Below are 22,495 nucleotides of genomic sequence, written 5' to 3'. Positions count from 1 at the left end.
AGATATTTTGGCAGCATCTTGTGTATATTTTTTTACACATAAAAAAGTTTAAAAAACAAAAATCCAACAATTTCTTGTCCAATTTCTTTTTACAAGAGAAAAATGTAACAGAACTACAGCACCATATTTCTAATAGGGTATTTTCCAGGTATACTAAAATCTCTTTTTATGCAGGTCATTTCAAGGCACTCATGTTCTGCATAATAAAGGCGAGGGGCTATTCCAGTGGTTCCCAAACTTTTTGCTATCGCGGCGCCCTTTGACATTTCCAAAAATGTCACGGCGCACCAAAGTTTTAAATATTTTTTTTTTAATTTTGGGCAACTTTCACTTTACGGTGTGCAAGACAAAATCGTGAAACACTTCTCTAATATCATGTTTTCAGAATTCAATATTTGGAAAACTATTTTTTAAATTAATTTCTCAAAGATAGTTTAAATATTTGTAAGATTCCAAAAATCATGTTGATTTCATTATAGAAGTTTAAAAAAAAAGAACAAACTCAGATGTACAGGTAAAACAAGCTGCTGAATTTCCAAAATTCAGTCAAAAATTCTGAAGCGTTTGTAATAATTAAAGAATTCTTATTGAATGAAAATGACTACACAGAGCTTGACCAAAGCTTCAACTTTTTGCGGAAATTGCAAAGCAACACTTTTATTATTTTGGAAAATTTCGGCAAACTGGGACACATGAAGAGATTGTAAAGACCTGCCAGGTGGGCTTTGATTGAACTTATTTTCATAAATTTCAATTTAACCCTTTGGTCCTGGATTGGCCATATATAACCCCATTTATGAAACTGAGCATAACGAGTTCAGCGAGGTTGCGGCAATACTGATGAAACAGTCCGGTTCAAAAAGGTCAAAGCTAGCTCTTCACACTACCAGATCGGAAAACCTGCATGCCGCTTAGCTGTTCCGAAGACCTTGTAATTATTCTGAAAAGAACGTAAATAATGTTCATGAAATTAAAACTTTAGACAAGATATAGTAAAATCAAAAGCTAAGCTTATGCTTAAGAATTCCAAAAACAATTTCAAAAACTTGAAATTTAAAAATGTGGTTTAAATTGATATGTTTAAATAGGATACCAGAAATCCTATGGAACAATCGAAGAGTCAGGAAAGATTAAAAAAAAATGTGAGCGACACTAGTTTTACTATTAAAAAAAATTAAAAGTGTTCCGCAATACAATTAAAGAGTTTGTTTTTTTTTTGTTTCGTCACAAAAGCAAAAATCCTGCGGCGCACCTGGGAATGGTTCGCGGCGCACCAGGGCGCCGCGGCGCACACTTTGGGAAGCACTGGGCTATTCAAAACCAATATTATGTATGAGAAAAATGTAATAATGACGGTAAGTATGGCTACGGCTGGCAGGGGGCGCTTAAAAGGAGAGCGAAAGGAAGTTGCTGGGGTGTTTCAGGGGGCTCCAAGTATTTCCCAGGATGTCTCAGGATTGTTTAAGAGGGTTTCAGGGTCATCTCTAGTTCCCAGGGACTTCAAAGGGTCTCTGGGGCTATTCAGTGAATCTCAGGGGATTCCAGAGGGCTGCAAGGGTGCAAGGGGTTTTAGGGGTTCCAGGTACCAGGAGAACTTGGGGGCGTTTCAAGGAAGTCCCCGGGGGGTACCAGTAGAAGTGTTTAAAAGAGTGGGGCTCCAGTGAGTCTCAGGTGCGTTACAGAGGGTCTCAAGGGCGTTTCGAGGGGTGCTTGGGGGTACCAGGCGTTCTCATGCGAGCTTCAAGAAGTTTCAGTGGCGTTCCAGGGGGTGCCAAAGATATTTCTGGGAAGTCCCAAGACGTTCTAGGGTGAACCTGGAGGTCTCAGGAGCGTTTCAGGGGATCTCAGGGGGTTACTGATCTCAAATAATCATTGGGAACCATGCACTAATTTGATTGCATTGGCTATTCTCGATGATAGATCGAATTAAACAGCGTTCTACACGATATGCGTTTCGGCTTTTCTTAAGCCTGAAATAGTCGCCTGCAGGGAGTTTCAGGGGGCTCAGGAATCTCATGTGGTCTAGGTGATCTCAAAGACGGTTCAACGGAGTTCAAAGCGATTTCAGGATGTACCTGCTGGTCTCAGTGAGTTTCAGGAGATTCCATGGGTATTCCAACGGCCCTAAAACCCATGGAACGACCTAAAAAACTCTCGATACCCCCCAGAAACACATTTGAAACTCTTTCAAACACCCCTGATATGCCGTAAATCCTATGAAACCTCCATAATCCCATTAACCCTTTGGAGCCGGAGGGGTCATATATGACCCCGGCGATGAAACCAAGCATAACAAACGTGTTCGACACCAGCGAGGTTGCGTCGACAGCGGCGAAACAAATCGGCTCCAAAAGGTTAAAACGCCCTTGGAACATTCCTGAAACTCCACTCTGACGTCCCTGAATATCCCTTGAAGCGCCCTTAAAATGCTATCAAACGCCTCGGAAACCTCTCGAAACGTCCTTAAAACGTTAATGAAACCCTGGAACCTCTTGAAACGCGCTCCTGAAACCCACATGAAGCCCTTTAACCCTTTGGAGTCGGAAGCGGAGGTATCAATATGACCCCGGCGATAAAATCGCACATTACATATTCGAGATCAACGAGAATGCGGCAGCAGTGGCAAAATTATCTGGTTCCAAAGGGTTAAAGGATTCGCGAGACTCTCTTAACTATCGATTGATTTTTGGAACCCTCATAAGCTCATTGAAACACAAACGAAACCTGTCGGAACGCCTGGCCACATGATCTCTGGTCGGAACCTGGCCATATAATCTGTGTGAACTCTCAAACAGTAACCACTCACATTCCGGTTGAAAACAGATGAGTTAAAGTGTCACATCGCAAAATCGGAACATGACCGGAATCTGTTCACATAACCTCTGTGAGGACTCCAGCAGTTCTCACTCACATGCAGGTCACTCGATTTAAATCTTTGTCCAGACGAAATTGATTCTCTCTGCTTCAAACATTCCCGTAGACACGACTGCTTTGCGATAAGAAGGTATGAATTATGATCCAATGTGTGGTTTTCGGGTTTTTAGTTGTTATCACCCTTTTCCCAAGTAACCAAAATGCTTTTTCAAATTCCGCGAAGTTCAAATAAAGTTCCAAATGAAACTTTCTGGCTGCTTAAGAGGCTAACGATGAGCCTTGCTGGAACTTTGGTCACAAGTTCCGGCAAGGCTCATTGTTAGCCTATTAAGCAGCCGGAAAGTTCCATTCAGAACTTTATCTGAACTTCGCGGAACTTTAAGGCTGCTTAAGATGCTACTCGGAAGTTTGTCGGAACTTTCAAGTTCATAGAAGTTCAGTTCAGTAGCATTGTGTTTCAATGAAGATTAAATTTATTTATGCAATTCAGTATTATAATTTTCATTTTATATAACTCATTGTTGGATCTCGCTCCAACGTCGTCGGCCGGCGTCATCGTAGGCTCTTCTACCGCACAACGCAGTGTGCAGAAGCAGCCCATTCAACAGCCAACTCATTGTCACCGCGGCAGCCTGATATTGCGTCGGGCTCCATGCATACAGCAGAGCAGCGCACAGCTGCTATTCATTCTTTGTATTTTGTACCTATCTCTGTAACGTTTGTATGTTCCATCCGTACTAGCAGTCGCCTATAAAAGACGACTGCACAATCTGTACCTATAGTGTGTATCGTCATATCACCGCCGTGTGGAGCACTGCCACACGGTGGTGCGAATAAATAGTTAAATCGTAGTCAAGCGTTGTTTCTTCTCCGCCGCTCGGGGCAATTAAAATTACACAACGTGGGGCTAGACATCCTGGCCGAAACACTCATTTTGGTATCATAATGGCCTATTTTTTCCGAACTGGCTCATTATGCAACTGAAATGAGTTGCATTATGAAAACTAGTTGTATATATTATAAACATTATGCAACTGTGCATTATAAACATTATGCAACTCAAATGGGTTGCATTATGAAAAAATCATTGCATAAAATTTTGTATGGAACTCGTTGAAAAACTCGATTTTTTCAGCACTCTTCGTATTTATCCAACTCGGCAAGGCTCGTTGGATAAATGTACGACTCGTGCTGAAAAAATCAACTTTTTGCAACTCGTTACATAAATAACTATTATTTTACAGAAAACAACTGTTTAAGCATACACGAATAAAAGACAAATATGAATTTATCAAATCAATGAATACTAGGCTTGAGCGAAAAAAAAAATTGCCGCCCATCGGATTCGAACCGATAGTCGCTGCGTGAGAACCCAACGCTCTACCATAGCACTACAGCTGCGATTGAGTGGGCAGCAGGTAAAATCTGACTTGAATCGATTTTCTGTCAACAGCAAGTTTTGCACATTTGTACAGTAGTGAAGTTAGCTTGACTTTGTCAAGTGTCTTCAGCAGCGCTGCGGTAAGTCGACAGGTTATCACGCAGGAGGATCCAGTTCAAATCTACATAGCAGCGACATGTGTAAAAATATAATTATCCGAAGCGATTTCCAGACGTGAATCACAAACCCACCAGCAGGGTTGTGATTCTGCACATTTTTGTTTCTGCATGAATTTTGTCAAAGTTCTGTCAGAAGCTGCTTAGCAGGCTATCCAGCGTGCTTATGTGAACTTTCAAGTTCCAAAATTACTTAAAAATGAAGCTGCTTAGAAGGCTAATGAGCAACCTCGAACAAGCTGCTTAGCTTATAAAGTAGGGTAAACAGGTTTAATATGCCCCCCCCTAAGCAGAAATGGCAATATATCTAAAATTGGCGCCTTATTCCATCTATTGTCCACTGCAAATCGTTGTTTCTGAAGTCAGTAAAGTGTTGCATGAGAACTTTACCTCTGGAGGGGCGGCTATGGAAGCTTTGAAACGTTTTCCGAAAACGTTCCAAAATTTACCTTATCAAAACAAACGGGGCAATACGCCCCATCAAAAGAAAAACGTCCAGCCCCGTGATAAAACTGTATCACGGGATAATTCTACCACATGCTTATCCTAGGAGGGCCTTTTAACAAGTGTTTAACTGCATAAAAGTTGCAAAATAACATAAGCGAACAGAACTGGCTTCATTTACAATAAAGCCAGCTTGCAAGAGGTAAAATATTACGCCAAAAGCCTCGATTTCAGACTTTTTGATATTTTTATTGCTTTTCTATACCAATCAACTAACGGATCAGCTTGATGGCAATTAGTCATCAATATTTAAGATTCCCAATCGATCTCGCATGCAAAAAGCGCTTGAATCGCTACAAAATAAAGGGGGGCGTTTTGCCCCGATGGGGCGTATTATACCCTTTTACCCTACCCTTTTATCTGAACTTTTGGTTACTTGGGTTAAGTCATCTGGATCAATGTTGTTAGCTATCTGGGAATCGCAAAGCTCAACAAACGCCTCTTCACTTTAACTGAATTGGACGATAAACATAGCCGAAAATACGAGCCTTGCTAACACTACCTAACTATAATGCCCCATCCGCAACAAAATTCTTAAGTTAGAATTTTCAATCGACATGATATTAACAAGTCATTTAACCATTTCCTTTTGCATAACCATTTGCAATTACTGACATGTTTCAGTATCATTAAGACTATACAACGTATATTAAAGGGCGGATTAATGGGAACTTCTTTAAAGGTTACTGATTTTAGCTGGCAACACTTCCGTCCACCAGCGAATAACAAGCTTTGTTTTCCATTCGGCATACCGCTACTCAGACAGATTGTTGACAACATTCGCATTCGAATGTATTGGTATTCAAAAGGTTCACAAAAGGAATTGCAGAAAACAAAAAAAAAACATAACATTGACCAAATTACATTCATTTCGTACTGCGTGTTATGTGTTTTGAGTGATAACTCAGGCAAATGGAATCTCAAACTGTATCTCACCTTTGCGGTTTATTTGCATGCTATTCCACAGGAAAAGTTGGAGAAATCCTCACTCGCTTGTTTATGAAACAGACTAAGCCTTACATTCGGAACCACAAATAAAATCAAATCAGCAACCCAATTTTCCTTTCACCAAGCTTTTATTTTCGAATCTTCTCGTACACTGATTATTCTGCACTTTTATGACACATGATAGAGCCTTCCAACTGGATTCTTGCTATCGAAAGCATCGAAGGTAAACACACACTTGTCACAGAACAGAAAACAAAACCAAACTCTGACACGGGTAACACTTTTTTCCGCTTTGCGATTCACATCAATGGTTTAGTAGGATCGGTCTTTCCGATTTTTTCTCCTTTTTGCACAGTCGAAGAAAAGTTTGTCAAGGTTGAAAATATCAGCACACTGTTGGTGACACCAAGTGGGAGTCTTTCTGTTTTCGGTAGTTTTGTTTTTGTTGGTGTTGTTTAACCAACATTAAGGCGATTATCTATTCAAATTAGAATACAAAATATTTTCTTAAAGCAGTGTTGCCAAACATGGAAGCGTTAAGAATATAAACATATATTATTTACTATCAATTTTGAAATGCAAACAAACTGCATAATATCAACATCAAAATATTATGTTCTTTTGCAGTGTTGCCAAACAGGAATCTTCTGGAATGCTACCATCTCGTTGGCAACAATGCTTCGATGCATTGCAACACAAACATTGGATCCCACGCATACTCGCACACACACTCTTCGCCGCTACAAGTCTGGGCGCCGTGAAATCCAAAATATTTTCACATACGCCACCACAAACCAAAAAAAAAAAAACTATGAAAAATCAATTGAATTTTTCCGCACGATCCATACATACACTCACACCAAATCAGGAAAACCGCTTAGTACAAAAATTACTTTTCCCACACCGAACCCAACACAAGAGAAAATCTGCTTCCACCCCACTGCTCATTACCCACCACTAGACCATTCGCCTTCTTCTTTTTTCCCTAAGACTTATTTTCCTCCTCAAACCCCGAAAACACTCGCTGTCTACACACGAGAAAAAAAGACAATTTCCGCACTTATTTTGGGTCCAACAAATCACTTTCCCCACAGAATCCACGACCAATGCACAAGTCAACCGAAGGCCACCGGGACACCGAAAAGGGGAACCAATCTTTCCGGACTGGACCTTCCCTAACTCTCCGGTAGACAGACGAATCTACGGCGACGACTACGCGAACGAAAACTACGGCGCGGCCACGACAGACAGACGACGTAACAAGTTCCAATCTTCGCACATTCCCGAAACAATCGGCACAGTTCGAAACAAATCCGCCGAAAACGCACTAGAACACCAGGTCCGGACACCAGGCAGGAAAATTGCGTATTCCGATATTTTTGGAGTAGTAGTACCCCCGAAGAAAGATAGGACCGCGTATACACTTTTGCGAGACGGAGAGTATAGATACAGTATACAAGAAGAGGTCTTCCTCGCAGGATCGCTTAATGAGATGTTATTCTGCTCGGCTGAGCTACTAACTGAGCGCGGTAAAGCGGTATGCGAGCGAAGGAACTCAGTTGCGTGGGGCTCAGTTCGGCCGCTGAGCGTACCTGCATCACTGGTTTTACTGCTAATCAGAACAAGCTTGTGATTGTGTGATTGATTTGAAGGTTGTGAGAAACAAATATGGCTGAATTTGAGCTCTATTTTGCTTCGCCGCAAATGAAGATGAGCAACTTCGGTAAAATCCGCAAGCGAGGGGCTTTTCGATGCCTTTATTGGATTTCGGCGAAAGTATTAACAGACTGCGATAGTATTCAGTAAAAATAGAAGAATCACAATTATTAGTAGCATCGCGTGGTCCATCAACACGTTAAAGCTTCGTTGGCAAGCTTGTTGGCTATGCTTGCATATTTTTGGACACCTTTAACTTATGAAAATGTGAACTCTCAAGTGTGACCTGAACAGATTGAAAGCCCTTAATTGAATCCTTAATTGAAAGTCAGTAGGGGAGACTGGGGAGACTTGATCCCTTTTTCTTAATTTACCTGAAACTTTAAGAAAAAACACAAAACTAGATCCGATTTCCGTACAAAATGGCAGGTAAAAATCTATTGCAAGTTAATACACAACAGGAGGCCTTTAAATTATTGTTAAAGTTTTCAAAACTGTGTTTTTATGGAGGCATGTCTTATGATGTATTTTTCAAAAATGGGTGACACTTGATCCCCCTTTGAGCACATGGTTTATTTAAAGGGAAAATAATTCCAGAGTCTTCTTATTCATTTTCTTTTCGAGTTTTCTTGTATTTTCGACGAATTTGGAGTGTTTGAAATTGTAAGATTTCCTTAAATTTTTAAGGATATGCCGTATTTTCAAAAATGGGGAGACTTGATCCCCCTTTTCTTGGTTTGTACTAAAGTTATAATTATCTGACACATTTTATCGTTGAATATACTAGAATTCCAAGTAAATAGAGGCTTCCGAATAGAATTTTATTTTTCACATGTATAATGTGTGTGTAATCCTCGAGGGATCAAGTCTCCCCATGTCACTATTGTGTATACTAAGCTGAATTAATTAAAATATGTTAACAACAGCCTTATTTGGATAAATAAGTTTTGAAGTATTCTATTTAAACTACGTGCTGTGAAATTTTGACATGGTTTGGTTTAACTTTCACAAAGTTATTGAGATTTTTCGGAATCGTCTAAAAGATTTCTGAAGGATTGAAAACAAACCATCAGCCGTTAAAAAATAATGCAATGTACAATCGAAATCACTTGTAGCCAAAACATAGTCGTTTGTCCAGCAGTAGTTTTGGAAAAATTATGCTAGAAGAAAAATGTTTTTGATTCCGAGTAAATATGGGGGGAACAAGTCTCCCCAGGGATCAAGTCTCCTCAGTCTCCCCTAATGGAATGAAAAGCGTCTGGACAGGTAGACGCACTAGCGATTCCTTAAGAAGACCCCAGATGACAACATTATTGATTATATTTTGACTGTTGTGGATTTTTTCATTATCGTAGGGTTCAGTTCACAATTTTCCACAATTGATGAAAACCGGTTGAAAAAATCGAGTAAAAAACTATTCAGGAAGTCCGGAAAAATTATAATCTATTTTCTGTGATTTTTTCAGGATATGTTGTTTTTTTTTTTGTTTCTGTGTTATGACCAATTTTATGGAATTATCCAGATGTGTTGTATGAGCCGTTTTCTTTGAAAAGTCATTACTTAAGAACGAAGCATCGTAGATACAATGTTGTTTTGTGAAATCACAAGCAAATTTTATAAGCAATCAAAAAAAATTCTAAATAAAAATTGTATTCCACAAAACTTTCCACTGTTGAGGAAAATTGGTTGGAAAAGTCGGAAAAACTATTTACAAAATCCTTAAAAATTCCAAAAAAAAATTTGGAGGAAAATTTCATAAGCTATATTTTGTGCAATATTCAAGATGTGTTTTTTTTTCGTTTCTTAGTAACCGTTATGTGGCCGACAGGGTACCCGGGTACCCAGTCCCCATTTAAAAAGCACGGTGTAGAAAAAAGCAAAAATTTTGTCGGACACATAACGGGTAATGATCATTTTTGTGCAAATAAATTATCAAGACGGTCGGAAATCAACCAACATCTGGACATTTTCCACAAATTTGGTAATTACTCAGGAACGAAAAATACATCTTGAAAATTTCACAGAATATTGCTTATGTAATTCCCTTCTATTTTTTTTTTGTGAATTTTACGAGATTCCCTAAAGAATTTTTCCAACTTTTCCTACCAATTTTCTTCAACAGTGGAAAATATTGTGGAAAACAATTTCCATTTTGTGTTTTTTTTTCTGGATTGCTGAACAAATTGCATACGATTTCACAAAAAAAAACATTGTGTCTAGGTCTACGATGCTTTGTTCTTAAGTTATGATTTTTCAAAGAAAACGGCTCATACAACACATCTGGATAATTTCCACAAAATTGGTCATAACTCAGAAACAAAAAAAAACAACATATCCTGAAAAAATCACAGAATACAGCTTATATATTTTCCTTCCAATTTTTTTTTAGAATTTGAGAAATTGAGAACTTTGGAAATTTTGTGGAAAACTATTATCATTTTGTATTTTTTTTAAATTGCGACCATGATTTTTTTTTTTTCAATTTGGTTTTTGTTCATATATACGATAATAAAAAAATCCAAAGTGTAAATTACAACGTTTAAATGATTTGACATCCATCCACACAACAGAAACACATTTTGTTGAATAAATTGAAACTTGAATTGCAAAGAGATATCCACGTGCTTCGGTAGGAATCAAACCCACGACTCCTAATTCGCTAGATGAGCGCTTCTATTCCCTAAAGGCAACTTCACTGGTGGGGGGTGGAAGCTCAGGTAAAATATTATCTCCTGGGCGCCCATTATAAACATCACCCCCGGCGAAGACTGGCGCTCGAGCCTAGCTATTTAGCACTGTAGTTGGAGGAAATGCCAATGCAGAACCCGTAGCTTCCGGGAAGGTAAGCCCAGCTCCCTGGGTTAGTGGGTTGGTGTCAGGCCCTGCGAGCCAGCCGTAAAAAAGACTAGCACCGGAAAATCAACAAGAGAAGAGTGCGAACCGATACCAATGGCGACGACCACAGCGACGAAAAGGGACTTGCGATTGGAAGCTCGGTACGTGGAACTGAAGATCTCTCAACTTCATCGGGAGCACCCGCATACTCGCCGATATACTGAAGGACCGCGGGTTCGGAATCGTAGCGCTGCAGAAGGTGTGTTGGACAAGATCTATGGTGCGAACGTTTAGAGGTAATCATACCATCTACCAGAGTTGCGGCAACACACGTGAGCTGGGAACAGCTTTTATAGTGATGGGCGACATGCAGAGGCGCGTGATCGGTTGGTGGCGGATCGACGAAAGAATGTGCAGGTTGAGGATCAGGGGGCGATTCTTCAACTTCAGCATAATAAACGTGCACAGCCCACACTCCGGAAGCACTGATGATGACAAGGACGCATTTTACGCGCAGCTCAGTGTGTGGATTTTTATCGCGAACCACTGAATGGTCCATGCTCAGCAAGTGATACATTCGCGAATGTAACATTTCGTGAACCAACATGCTCGGGAACGCTCCTCGAAATGATGTTCATTCTCTTGTCCGGTTCGATACGAGTGCGCAATCAAGAGAGAAGATGCTCGATGGCGCTAATGAAAGCGATGCATTCGGTAAGAATATTTTATTGCCATAATTATTTTTTTATTGTAACTACACAACCTGCAACGTCATGAATACAGTTAAATTTAATAGCAGTTCACGTTTTTAAAGCGAAAACGCATTAAATACTGATGAAAATAACGATTATTCACAGTTGCCCCAAGCCAACGATGAGAGATCATCGGTAAGTGTTACACTTAGCGATGCCCGCTCATCGCCGCAGCTTGTCTATATCGGAATATCTTCTTTGTGTTCCTTCGTGAACCATGCGACTCAACGAGGGAACATACACCGCTTGGTAATTGAAACAGAACCAACAGAAGGGAAGAAAAACTGCCGAGTGGTTCACTGATCACTTTTTCGTCCAAACACTGGCGCAGCTCGAACGCGAGTACGATCGCTGCCCAAACCACGACGTCCAGATCATCATAGGGGATCTAAACGCTCAGGTAGGCCAAGAGGAGGAATTCAGACCGACGATTGGAAAGTTCAGCGCCCACCAGCTGACGAACGAAAATGGCCTACGCCTCATCGATTTCGCCGCCTCCAAAAACATGGCCATTCGTAGCACCTTCTTCCAGCACAGCCTCCCGTATCGTTACACCTGGAGATCACCACAACAAACGGAATCGCAAATCGACCACGTTCTGATTGATGGACGGCACTTCTCCGACATTATCGACGTCAGGACCTATCGTGGCGCTAATATCGACTCTGATCACTACCTGGTGATGGTTAAACTGCGCCCAAAACTCTCCGTAATTAACAATGTACAGTACCGGCGGCCGCCCCGGTACGATCTAGAGCGACTGAAGCAACCGGATGTCGCCACCGCATACGCGCAGAATCTCGAGGCAGCGTTGCCGGACGAGGGTGTGCTCGATGTGGCCCCTCTAGAGGACTGCTGGAGTACAGTCAAAGCAGCCATCAACAACGCAGCCGAGAGCACTATCGGGTATGTAGAACGGATTCGACGAAACGATTGGTTCGACGAGGAGTGCAGAGCGGTTCTGGAGGAGAAGGATGCAGCGCGGACGGTAATGCTGCAGCATGGAACCCGACAGAATGTGGAGCGATACAGACAGAAGCGGAAGCAGCAGACCCGTCTCTTCCGGGAGAAAAAGCGCTGCCTGGAAGAAGCGGAGTGCGAGGAAATGGAACTGCTGTGCCGTTCACAGGAAACACGGAAGTTCTATCAGAAGCTCAACGCATCCCGCAAAGGCTACGTGCCGCAAGCCGAAATCTGCAGGGATAAGGATGGGAGCCTCCTGACGGACAAACGTGAGGTGATCGAAAGGTGGAAGCAGCACTTCGACGAGCACCTGAATGGCGAAGAGAATGTAGGCACGGAGGACCAAGGCAGCGGAGGAAATGACTATGTTGGTGCAGCAGAGGACGGGAACGAACCAACTCCCACGCTGAGGGAAGTTAAGGATGCCATCCACCAGCTCAAAAGCAACAAAGCGGCTAGTAAGGACGGTGTCGCAGCAGAACTCATCAAGATGGGCCCGGAAAAGTTGGCCACCTGTCTGCACCAGTTAGTAGTCAAGATCTGGGAAACCGAACAGCTACCGGAGGAGTGGAAGGAAGGGATAATCTGTCCCATCCACAAGAAAGGCGACAAGTTAATGTGTGAGAACTTTCGAGCGATCACCATTTTAAACGCCGCCTACAAAGTGCTATCCCAGATCATCTACCGTCGTCTCTCACCTAAAGTAAATGAGTTCGTGGGAAGTTACCAAGCCGGTTTCATCGACGGCCGTACGACAACGGACCAGATCTTCACCGTACGGCAAATCCTCCAGAAATGCCGTGAATACCAGGTCCCAACGCATCACCTGTTCATCGACTTCAAAGCGGCATACGACAGTATCGATCGGATTTCGGGTGAACTATCCAGTTCATTTGAATATCGACGGGGACTACGACAAGGTGATGGACTTTCCTGCCTACTATTCAACATCGCCCTGGAAGGTGTTATGCGACGAGCCGGGCTCAAAAGCCGGGGTACGATCTTCACGAAATCCAGCCAGTTTGTCTGTTTTGCGGATGACATGGATATTATTGCTAGAACATTTGGAGCGGTGGCAGAACAGTACACCCGCCTGAAACGTGAAGCAGCAAAGGTCGGACTGGTGGTGAATGCGGCTAAGACAAAGTACATGCTGGTAGGTGGGACTGAGCGAGACAGGATAAGCCTTGGCAGCAATGTTACGATAGACGGGGATACTTTCGAGGTGGTAGAAGAATTCGTCTACCTCGGTTCCTTGCTAACGGCTGACAATAACGTGAGCCGTGAAATACGAAGGCGCATCATCAGTGGAAGTCGTGCCTACTATGGGCTCCAGAAGAAACTGCGGTCAAAAAAGATTCACCCCTGCACCAAATGTACCATGTACAAGACGTTAATAAGACCGGTGGTTCTCTACGGACACGAGACATGGACGATGCTCGAGGAGGACCAGCAAGCACTCGGAGTTTTCGAGCGACGGGTGCTAAGGACGATCTTCGGCGGCGTGCAGGAGGACGGTGTGTGGCGGGGAAGGATGAACCACGAGCTCGCTGCACTTTACGGCGAACCCAGCATCCAGAAAGTGGCCAAAGCCGGAAGGATACGATGGGCAGGGCATGTTGCAAGAATGCCGGACAACAACCCTGCAAAGTTGGTGTTTGCTAACCATCCGGTTGGTACAAGAAGGCGTGGAGCGCAGAGAGCACGATGGGCGGACCAGGTGGAGCGTGATCTGGCGAGTGTTGGGCGTGACCGACGTTGGAGAGCTGCAGCTGCAAATCGAGTATTATGGCGGCAAATTGTTGATTCAGTATTATCATGAATTTGATGTTAACTAAATAAATGAAATGAACTTCACTGGTGGTCCATTTTTTGGCCCAAATTTATTCCAATTTTGGACAGTTCCAAATTAAATAGACCGAAGAAAATAGACCTAGGTGCTCGCGAACGCACCGGTTTTTATAAATTGGTTGGTCTATTTGAGTATAAACAGTAACAGGCAGCAAATTCATTGAGAACGTTGCGGCGGATATACATATTTTGTGTATTTTGCGAGTAATTCTGTATTCCCTGAAAGGAAATACTGGAGAATTCCTCGTGACGAATGGTTGGGGGATTTTCCGAAGGAATTGCGAAAGAAATCTGCGGCATAAACTGCAGGAGGATTTCGCGGAAGAAGCAGTGGCGGCAGAAATTTTTAACTAACTCCGGATGGAATGATTCCCGGGAGATGCTGTTGGAAAATAAATTGCTAGAGGATTCCCTAGAAGGAATCTCTGGATAATAACCCGGTAAGGAATGCAAGACGCATCCCCATAATGAATTGATGGAGGATTTCGTTATTTATTGGTTGTGGAAGAAATTGCTAGAAGATGGAACTGCTGCTGCCGAAAAGTTTTTCGTCTGAAGATTCCTTCCAAGATTCCCAAGAAGATTCCTCCAGTTTTTTTTTCTTCTAGGGATTCTTCTAAAGTTTTTTTTTTTGCTAGAAAGTCCTATATTAATCAGCAAATTTTGGCAAGGGGTTCCTTGTTGGAATCCCATAAGAAGTTCCTTACGGGGGTCCCTCCCAAAGTTTTTTCTTCGGATTTCTCCTAGATGTATTAGAGATTCCTCTAGGTGCTCCGTCTGGGGATTCCTCCAAGAATTCCCAACGGTGATTTCTCCAGGAATACTAAATAAGGATTCCACCAGGAACTTTTTTCGTGGATGCCTCCAGAAACTCCCATGGGAAATTCCTCCATCAATTCCCACCAGGGATTCCTCCGGGAACTCCTCTCGTACCGCTTAGACTCCGTTTTGATTGAACTGATTGTTGTATTTATACAGGAAACCGGTGTGACATCTTCCACCGAGGATTCCTCCAGGAGTTCCATCTGAGAATATAGTAGTTTCCACTGGAGATTCCTCCAAGAGTTTCTACCAGGGATTCCTTCAAGAGCTCCCGCTGAAGATTCCTCCAGGAGTTTCCGCTGGGGATTTTTCCAGAAGTATCCACCGTGGATTCCCTCAGAAATTTTCACAGTGGATTCCTCCAGCAACTCCCATCGCGAAATCCTCCAGAAACTACTACCGGGGATTCCAACAGAAGCTGCCAGGAGTTCCTGCTGGGGATTCTTCCAGGAGTTCCCGCTGAAGATTCCTCCAGAGGTTCCCACCGGGGCTTTATCAAGGTATTTCCAAAAATTCCCACCGCGAATAATTCCAGGAATTTTACAGAGCATTTCTCCAGCAAATCCCCCCACGAAATATCTAGAAACGATTCACCAGAAGTTCCCACCATAGATTCCTCCAGAACTTCCCTCCGGAGATTCCTCCAGATGTTCCCGATGGACAGTGGCGATTCCCTAACCTCAAATCTACCTGTGCACTAAGTATAAATTCTTGATTTTTTTGAACAAATTTGCTTGTAATAATGAGAAAATAACTAGAATACCTGCTTTCACACAATCTATTTCGATTTTGATCATAAATTTCCTGCAAGTGCAAGCTTTAGGGTCGGTGCACAGGTAAAAAGTGAGGTTACGCGACGCCGCTGTGGAGATTCCTACAGGACGGAATACCTTCAGAAGTTCCCACTTAGAGTTTCTGCTGGCTTTCCTGCTTAGAATTCCTGCAGGAGTCCCCATTGGGGAGTTCTTTCCAGGAATACATAAGAAATTCCTTCTGGGAATTCAATATGAGTTCCTTCCGGGAATTTTGAAATAGTTCCCTTCGGGAATTAAATAGAAAATGCTTCCTTCAATAGGAATTCCTTCCGGGAAACAGAAATTCTTCTAGGAATTCATCTGGAGTTCAGTCTGCGAATCCACCAGGAATTCCTTCCAAGAATCCTCCATGAGTTCCTCCCCTCCTTTCTGGAAGAACGCCTGCATTACTTCACAGCGGAACTCCTGGAGAAATTCTCGGAGCAACTCCTGGAGGAAGTCCTGGAGGAAGTCCTGGAGGAATTCCCGGAGGAACTCCAGGAGGAATTGCGGAGGAACCTCTGGAATAATTCTCGAAGAAACTCTTCAACAAACTCCAAGAAGAAGGAGTTTCCGGAGGAACTTCTGGAGAAATTCCTGGAGAAACGCCTGGGGTAATTCTTGGAGGAATTCTTCAAGAAACACTCGGAGGAACTCCTGCAAGAATTCCCAGAGGAACACCTGGAGGAACTTTCTGTACGAACTGTTGAAGAAATTTCCGATAGAACTTCTGGGGATATCCAGAAGGAACTCCAGGATGAATACCCGGATGAGGAACTCCTGCAGGAATTATGGGAGGAACTTCTGGAAGAATTTTCTGAGGAACTCCCCAAGGAACTCTTGGAGGAATTTCCGGAGGAACTCCTGGAGGAATTCCTTGAAGTTCCTGAAGGAATGTTCAGAGAAACTCCTGTAGGAGGTTTCCGCAAAACAATACCTGGGAGAATTCCCAGAGCAACACCTGGAGGAGTTCACGAAGGGATACCTGGAGGAGTTTCCGGAAAAACTGCTGAAGTAATTTCCGGAGGAACTCCTCAAGGAATTTCCGGAGGAACTCCTGAAGGAAGTTTCGGAGGAATTCTCGGAGGCACTTAAAAATTGCGGAAGGAACTCCTGAAGAAATCCACAGAGGGAACCCAGGAGGAATCCCCTGAGAAAAATCCTGGAGGAATCCTCTGAGGAAAATCCTGGAGGAATCTTCTGTGGGAGCTCCTGGAGAAATCTTCAATGTGAACACCTGGATGAATACCAGATGGAAACTCGTGGTGAAATCTGTTAAAGGAAACTCTTGGAGAAATTCCTGGTCGAAAATCCGGAAGCAATTTCCTGTGGATACTCTTGGAGGGATCCCCGGTGGGAATTCTTAGAGGTATCTTCATAAGGAGTTCCTGCAGGAAACCACTTAAGGAACCCTTGGAGAAATACCCTTAGGGAATCCTGAAAGGGAACTTCTGGAGGTAACATTCAGAGGAATCCCCTGAGGAAACCCTGGAAGTCTGCTGAAGGAAAAATCTTCTGAGTAAACTCCTGCAGGAATCCTCTGACAGAACTTTTTAAGAATCCTCCAAGGAATCCCAGGAGGAATTCTTTGAGGGAACCCCTCTCGGCAGGGAGTCACTCCTTAAGGAATCCCCTTAAGGTAAGGACTTCAGGAGAAATTCGCTGAGGAAAACCCTTGGAGAAATCCCCTGAAGAAATTTTTGGGGGAATCTGCTTAGAGAATCCATGAAGAAACCTTCTGAGGGAACTCTTGGGAGAATCCTCTGCCTGAACTCCATGAGAATCCACCAAAAACTATTGGGGGGAACCCTTGGAGGAATCCCCTGAAGAATCACCGGTGGAAAGTCCTGGAAGAATCATCTGAAGATACTTCTGGAAGTTTCCCCGGTGGGAATTCCTGAAGGAATCTCTAATGGGAATTCCTGAAGGAATCCCCAGCAGGAACTCCTCCAGGAATCCCCAGCCGGATGTTCTAGAGAAATCCCCAGAAGGAATTCTTGAAGGTCCTCTAAGGAAACTCTTGATGGATTCCCTGTGGTAACTCCTAGAGAAATTCCCTGAGGGCATTCCTGGAGGAATCCCCTTCGAAAATTCCTGCAGGAATCCCCTTCGAAAATTCCTGCAGGAATCCCCTGCGAGAGCTGCGGGAAGCGGGAATTCTTGATGAAATCCTCAGCGGGTATTCCTGGAGGAAACTCCAGAATGTTTTGAAGGAATTGTTCTGGAGGTAACTCCAGAAGGAATCTCCAGAGCGAGCTGCAGGAGAAATCATCAGCGGGAGCACCTTTACTATTGTGAATTTCTCTAGAAATTCCAAGAGGGAAATCCTGGCGGGATTATCAGAGGTAAATTCTCTGACGGAATGAATTCGTAATGTTTTATGGCTTCTCAGTCTTGACAAAATCAAATCACTGTTATGTTATTTTGTCCGACGTTTCGGTCCGTTTGGGACCTTCTTCAGGGACTACTTCGAATACACCAACGATACGGAATGAATTCGTGGCTAAATCACCAGAACGAATTTGTGGCGATTCCTTACAGATATCCTTAGAGAGGGCATAGTTACCTAAACGTATACCATCTCAGTTACCATTGATCAGTATATCATAATAGGCAACTTACTGGTGTCGTTCCTGATGTGCCCGAGGCACTCCTGGCTAAACTGATGATACTATGGAAGCGGTGCCATTTCACTTGTACAGAGTTGCTTCCGGATGTGTGGAATTTCTGAAGAGGACCAGCAGAGCCCACGCCTGGAATTACTCCGCTTAAGCAATCTGTATTCCCTGGTGCTCGGTCACCTCCCGGTGCCAAAGGTGGAAGTCCACACTGTTGTGTGGATATGGTTCGCTTAGGAAAGAATCCTTGGCTCCTACCTGACTCGCAGAAGGAAGGGTGTTCAAGCCTCTAGACTCCTATCCCTGCTGACCTGTCCATATTGCATGTGTGTACCTAGTAGTAAGGGTATGCGGTATACCGAAATATTTCGCCAAATACACATAGAAACGAAATTCTGCGGAATTCCACGGAATTAAACAAGGCGAAATTTATGATTTTGAAGTTTCGTTTCGTCAAATTCTAAAAATTTCGCCTTCAAAAATATAATTTGACGAAATTAAACGGAATTCCACGGAATGTCTAATAAATTTCTAAAGCAAGTTCATAGTGTAAATGTCCATATCATCTATCGGAGATCTTGTTAATCTCAAGTTACTGAAAAGTGTTATAAAATCATTTTGAATATCGAGAAACAAACCAGTGCCAGGTTGAAAGTCTCTTTAACCCTCGAGCAGTCGCGCTGTTGTATTTTGTACAACACGCTGAAAAAATCTCGCTTTTTATACTCAGCATTAGCGTGGTGCTGACGCAGATAGTCAACCCCGCGAGTTACGGAATGTTAATAAAGACAAAACAAATCTCGAATACACCTCTTATCATGTCTTTTATCTCGGATCTACCATAAAGACATTTTTCGAAAGCCCAAGTAACACACTTGTCACAGAAGAGTCACGGTGGCGCAGGTTATTGTTGCGCAGAAGTCGCTGTGACTTACTTCTAACAAATTAACACTTACTTGCTAGAAGTAGTTCACTGTGACTTCTGCGCAACAAAAATCTGTACAGCCGTGACTTTTCTGTGACAAGTGTTACTTGGAAGGATACTTTCAACGCTGGACCGTAAATTATATTTTGGTTAATTTTCCTGATGGAACCACATGTAAAAAAAAAATAAAAAAAATCTTCACTTTAGATTCCTGATAAAAATTTTTAGCAGAGTATGAAGAATAACAGGATTAGATGATATATGATGTGGGATGTACTAGCAAAAGTTTTGAGAAAACATGGAAACTCTCTCAGGAGATATCACTATAAAAATATTGGAAATCTCAGGAGAAATCGATTAAGACGCATTCGGTTTGTTCCATGGAAAAGTTTCTGGTTAAACCCTTTTGTAATAGTTTAAATTTCCAATGGAACTGTCCAGCCAACTTTTACACTAAGGGAACTCACTAAACAGTTTAAGTTGCTGCGTAGAGTCCAACTTCGTGTTCTTGAGTGATTCCTGGCAGAAACATTCTACAAAGACTGCCTTTTGAATTGTCATTCCTTCAGAACTGCGTACTGCTATCGAAGAAAAACGGTTTCTTAAGTGATTCAGACAAAGAATTTCTCATGCGTCAAGATAGGCTGAAAATTCCTTCTGAACTGCAAAGGATCCTTAAGCTATAACCTTCTGCTATTTGAGACATTCCATTAAATTGCTAATGAAATAATCGCAGATTGCCTTGGTGATCGCAACGTTTAATCAGGATAATCATTAACCAGCAGTTAACGCTGTAAAATGAATACTCCTATTTAATTCGGTAAAAAGACGTTTTTAGCTAGATTTCATCAGGTTATTCGCCAACAAACTCTGGACTAGTGAAACTTTTTTTTTTAAATAATCCGTAATTATGGAAAACATGTATTTTTTTATTTTTTTTCACCTGTTTTAGCAAAATAACTCATAAGCAAGTTTATTTTGGGACCTAAAGTCCCGAACCGAAAGACTGAAGGTTGAGCTCACACTAGGCTGTCCCAAAAAAAATCGATGTTTGAAAAGTCAAGGTGCTTAGCTCTTAAATGAAATATACGCATATTTGAAGGATTTTTGCAGAACATTTCGATTTTCTAAAAAATCGTTTAGAGGTTCCGCCAGAGCAATTTTTGAAAAAAAATTCAAACAGATTAAATATTTTTTTAGAGAAATGGCGCATATGAATAATTCTATCAGATAAAACTTTCAGTGTTGAAAAAAAAAAAATGGTACATGTAGTAAATTTTGATGAAAAATGCACAAAAATTAGATCATTTATCAGCCCTGGCGGAACCTCTAAACGATTTCTTAGAAATTTATCTGTTTTATTGATGTTTCTCAGTGAGCCAATCGAAAATCTAACTGTTATACAAAAATGCTTCAAATATGTATATCTTTCAGTATTATCATGAATTTGATGTTAACTAAATAAATGAATGTATATCTTTCATTTGAGGGTTTAGCAACTTGACTTTTAGAACATCGATTTTTTGTTGGGACAGCCTAACAGACACTGATTTTACTAGGTATTTTCTGAGAAATTCAAGCATCCATCAACCTTTTTGAAGATTTTAGCTTGATGGTAAACATCTAGTTTATGATTCTTATCATATGCCTCAGAATTCTGATAAACAATCGGTATTAGATCCTTTTATAGAGCTTTCGATTCCGGCGCTGCAGGTTTGGGGAATTAAAAGGATTTTTTTTTTATTTTCCTAACATTTCGACTCGTATTAGAGTCTGCTTCAGGGGATAATTCTGGTTAACCGTTTTTCGTTTGGGGTGCTATAGAACTATCGGTGTCTGAACTAGGTACTGAACATTGGATATTTGGATATTAAGTCAAACGTAGCGGTTTTTCTTAATTTCACTTAATGAAGCAATTGATTTCTTTGCACTACACCTCTAGTAGAGGTACCGGTTGGTTTGAAGATGGTGGCTCCCCAAGAAACAGAACTAGCTGAACAACGGTTTCTTAAGCTAAAGTTTGCTTAAGCATGGTTTGCTCCACTCTTGTACAACATCAATATTTGTTGGGTCGTTTGAAGTCCGAGCATTTTTTAACATCATCGTAATGATGCAACGTATTCATTAAGTCGTTGGAGCAATCTTGTTAGGATTTTAATTTAATTGTATGAAATTCCAATATCTATGGTTAAAAATTGTAAAAAATAGGATCTGGGACAATTTGGGTAGGAGGACCTACTAAGGGCACTTTGCGCGCTAGCTAGGGATGTAGTACCGGTAGTACCGGTATCGAAAATACCGGTATTACCGACCAATTTCTGGTACCGAAATACCGGTACTGACTGAACCTTGGTACCGGTACTTTCGGTACCGTGAAATCTCTACTGAAGTGCTGAAATCCGGTCACTAGTATAGCCAATATGCAATGGAAATAAACGAAAACAATTAAAACCAATTACTGCGACAAACAAACATTTCATATATGCAACATTTCTGCAAATTCAGGATATCCAAGCCATGATCAGTTTAATGAATGTTGAAGCATAGCATAGCATAGCATAGCATGAATACTTGCACAAATCTTGGATGGAGTTGCAAAGTTGAATATTTCCATTGACATTGCTGATGTCGCTACTATCTACAATGTCATAGATTCACTCAGCTCCACACACCTGGCCAAGTCCTTGCAAGCATTTATAAATCCCTTCATCAACTTAGAAAGAGCCCAGAACTGAAGCATCTTCCAATAGATGAAAGAATGTTGAAAATAGCGAATTTTCAACTTATATGCAGTTATAAAGTAAATATACTGAAATAGAAATATTTATAATTAAATAATATTGGAAAGATCTCACCAATTGTTGTGGGGTTTTTGTGGATCAATGCCGATCATCTAATTGTCTTGATTAATGTTCTTCTCTGTAAAGAACAACACAATACTCAGCAAAGAACAACACAATACCGATCAGTTTAATGAATGTTGAAATGGATTTACTAGCTTAGAATAAAACTTGTTAGATTAGGGTTTCTTTCAGGGGGTGAGAAACTCGGCACACTTCATTTTGTGCCAAATGTGCCGGTGATGTGCCGAACGTGCCGAAGTGTGCCAGCGTGCTGGCAGTCATGCTGTCAGTTGATCAATTGCTTTTTGTGTATCTGGCAACCTTTCGCTTGGTTTGTTTTGATTCTAAATCTTGCAACTTCATTGTAATCAAAAACCGATTCAAAAGCATGCTTGCATGAAATTGCAATCTCCTGATTATGCTGCGATCTTGCTGGTATTTGTAAGCATGTTTTTGGCAAAAAATTACTCCGCCGAATAAATATCAGTACCGTAGGAAACCCCCACTAGCTGCGCCAGGGGCTGTGCTTGTTTCAGTAAAATCAGGAAGGCTT

At 41.8% G+C, this 22,495-nt stretch overlaps 1 protein-coding gene across 5 annotated transcripts in view; it reads right to left on the bottom strand.

Annotated features, from left to right (window-relative positions):
- The window catches only part of LOC115258752 (neurogenic protein mastermind), a 564,992-nt gene extending 557,601 nt beyond the window's left edge, over window positions 1-7,391 (bottom strand). For 3 of the 5 annotated variants that reach the window (XM_062850838.1, XM_062850840.1, XM_062850841.1), the window contains exon 1: window positions 5,872-7,390. The gene's annotated coding sequence lies outside the window, so the exon portion shown is untranslated. Of the gene's footprint in view, window positions 1-5,871 lie in introns of all 5 variants that reach the window. The other 2 variants (XM_062850837.1, XM_062850839.1) reach the window with 1 other exon arrangement.
- Between the last annotated feature and the right edge of the window lie 15,104 nt (window positions 7,392-22,495).

The sequence above is a fragment of the Aedes albopictus genome, chromosome 2 (genome assembly GCF_035046485.1).
Source record: "Aedes albopictus strain Foshan chromosome 2, AalbF5, whole genome shotgun sequence".
Classification (NCBI taxonomy): Eukaryota; Metazoa; Arthropoda; class Insecta; order Diptera; family Culicidae; genus Aedes; species Aedes albopictus.
Note: the sequence above shows the minus strand (reverse complement) of the source record. Positions and strands in the feature narration are given on the sequence as shown.